Source organism: Lonchura striata, chromosome 5, assembly GCF_050655825.1.
Source record: "Lonchura striata isolate lonStrDom1 chromosome 5, ASM5065582v1, whole genome shotgun sequence".
NCBI classification, from domain to species: domain Eukaryota; kingdom Metazoa; phylum Chordata; class Aves; order Passeriformes; family Estrildidae; genus Lonchura; species Lonchura striata.
The window spans coordinates 73789046-73792023 of NC_140707.1; positions in this window are offsets into that span (position 1 = coordinate 73789046).

A 2978-nucleotide genomic window follows, 5' to 3' on the forward strand; every position below is an offset into this window, starting at 1 on the left:
TCAAATAACAGCGGTTTTCTCAGTAATGAACTCAAGGACAATTCGCTGGACTCATCCAGTGAAACCCAAGGTACCTCAGAGGAGTGTCATGGCTTTCCATGTAAAAACAGACAGGGAATTTGTCCCATCCAGGGAATTTGTCCCACTCCGAGGGTGTCGGGGCAGCGGCAGCGCAGTGCGAGGGGCCGGGTTTGCTGCTGCTCCCATGAGCAGCCCCACTGAAGTTAGGGCAGCAGTTATTATCGGTCCAGTTGCTGTAGCACTAACATTTACCCTCCACACTAGCTAGCCATTATCTAAAAAGTCATTAAAAACACAGCTAAAATCTCCGCAGGTGAATTCCCCGGTGTTTCGGGAAGCAGGAGCTGCTGGAGCTGGCCCCATGGGGACCGAGTCGCTGCCCCCCTGCACTGCACTTCTCCACATCACACTCGGACGGACTGGGGGTCACAGAGAGCTCCCAGCACCCGGCAGAACTCCTCATTAGCATGAGCGAGTCTCTCATGAGAGGGAGTTAAACTACAGCCAGAACAAACTCCGGCAGCAGGGGTTTCTCTGCCCACGCACGGCGCTGCCCCGGTGCAAGGCGCTGCCCCAGCTCACAGCTGGCACTGGATGGGACCTCCTGGTGGGCACGGAGCCCGCAGTGCTCTCCTAGCAACAGCAAAATTCAGGCTAATGAGATATTGGGCAGTTCATCTGGTGAGGAAAATGTCCAAACTGGTGGAGCCGTTGCAAGATACAGGGGAAGATGCTGAGGGAAGAGGAGGCACCCAGGGCGCAATGGCCGGAGGTACCAGCCAGCCCAGCGCCATGCCCACCGTCCCACCTGGGCATGGGATCAGAAGTGAGCTCACATGGCACTGCTGCCCTGGGACACTGCTGGGAGCTGCTGCTGTGAGGGCAGCCCCTTCCAGCTGCCCAGCAGCGAGGGCAGGGAGGGACAGAGCAGAGCTGTGCCCGGCACGGGGCGAGGCTGGGACAGTACGGGAACCGGGTGTCCCTGGCTGGCAGCAGTGCCCTGCCCTACCATTCACCACCCTTCCTGGAGAGAACAACTGCACAGCCCCGGGCCAGAGCAGCAGGAGCTGCCCCCGGTGCTGCAGGGCTCTATCTCACACCCGAGCTCAGGGCTGCAATCACTAACTGTTCCCCTTGCTTAGAACCTTCAAAATGCAACACATCCACAGCTCCGGCCCAGCTGCCTTGGCAGCGGCTTTTCAGAGGACACGCTCTGTGAAAACAACTTGTCACATCCCAGCAGAGCCTCCAGAGCCGCCCAGAGGAGCCGGCTCCAGTCCCAGCTCCGCCTGCCAGCGGGCTCTGGGCTACCCACAAACACAGGGGCAAATTCAAATTTTGTCTTTTAAGAAATTCATACTGTCTTGTACCATTGATATCAAAGCAACTGGATGCAAATTTGGTACTCAGTACATATTTTCTTATAGAAAACAACTCCAAAGGGATGACTAAATTACTTCTCATTCCAGCTTGGATTTATGACTTTCTCAAATATCACATGGATGTATTTGCCTGCCTTTTTTTTTCACCCTTCCAAGGTCAGGAAACTTCCTTAGCCTAAGTGTATGGGCAAACAGCCAAGAATGCAGCATTTTCAGTGTTTTACAGCAAAATATCCATAGCAAACAGAAGGACTGCCCGGAGTGTCTGAGCAGAACTAAAAGTAAAACACTGAAGCAATTCATCACAATCATTTGGCAGCTCAGACATTTGATCCAAGCCCTCCTGAGCTGCAGAGCAGTGGATAAGCCAGGCGCTGCCCCAGCTCCCGTGGGCGCTGCTTTCCCACGGCACTGCAGCCAGGGGTGCACCAGGTCTCCCTCTGCGCTCACCTGCCCTGACGCTGGCTCGGGCACAAACCCGAGACTCGTTTCTGCTTGGCTCGGGCACAAACCCGAGACTCCTTTCTGCTCGGGTGCAGCAGCAAAGGCCGAAGCTGTGCAGATAGCGGCTCTGGAGCCACGGCCTGGGTCAGACATTCAAATAAGGGGGACCTGCTCGGGACGCTCAGCGCATCCCAGCAGCCGGCTGGGCTCCTGCCCAGCTCCCAGCCCTGCCAGGCATCCGCAGAGCCCCGGGTGACACTAACGGGGCAGGTGACAAATGCAGCACCCGCTGCGCTAGCTCTCCGCCATCCATCACCGTTCTTGCCAGCTTTGAGTCTCCTCTCAGCCGGAAAGGTGCTGGGGAACACCTCACACCACTCAATGGAGCTGCCAAAGGAAAACCACACACAAACAAGCACTTCAGAGGCGACTTGTTTTCTTAACACGTTTGGACGGGAAAAATATATTTGAAATTACTTTGGTGCTGGCAAGAACAACGGTGGGAAATGTATGAGAATTCAAGAAGTTCCAGCCAGAAAAGGGACAGGAGAAAAAGCAAGTTCTTTAAAAAAAACCAAAACCAAAACCAACAAAAGGCCCTCCTAACAAAGGACTTTGTTTTACTTTGCCCTAAAACAAAGTAAACTCACTCCCCAAAAGAACGAAAACAAAGCCAAGCCAACCAAAACACATCAGTACTCTAAGTGCACTGCTAAAATACACATTCTTTCGCATGAAAATCCTCCTTTTGAGCCACTTAATTGATTCTGAATAGGAGTAAAGACAAATGACACTAATATTAAATTTAAAGCAAAGGCAGAGATACTAGATAGCGAAAAGTAAATAAACTTTGTTTTTGGGGGGTGGGGGGAATCAACAACAAATAGATGAGATTAAAAGGAGCCGTTAAAGACAATTTCTTTGCCCACGTCAAACAGTTACGCTCTTGTAGCTACACAAAAGATCATTTGGGACAGCAGAAGGAAACAGCAGCTCCTCCCTGTCGCGCCCTGTATTAACTCTCAGGTGGTTTTATTGCTTTTATTGCTTTTATTGCAGACTCAGCCGGGGACGAGGGAAAGGGGCTCGGTGTGAAGGGCTGCAGCTGCGGGTGAGCAGGAGCGGGGAGGG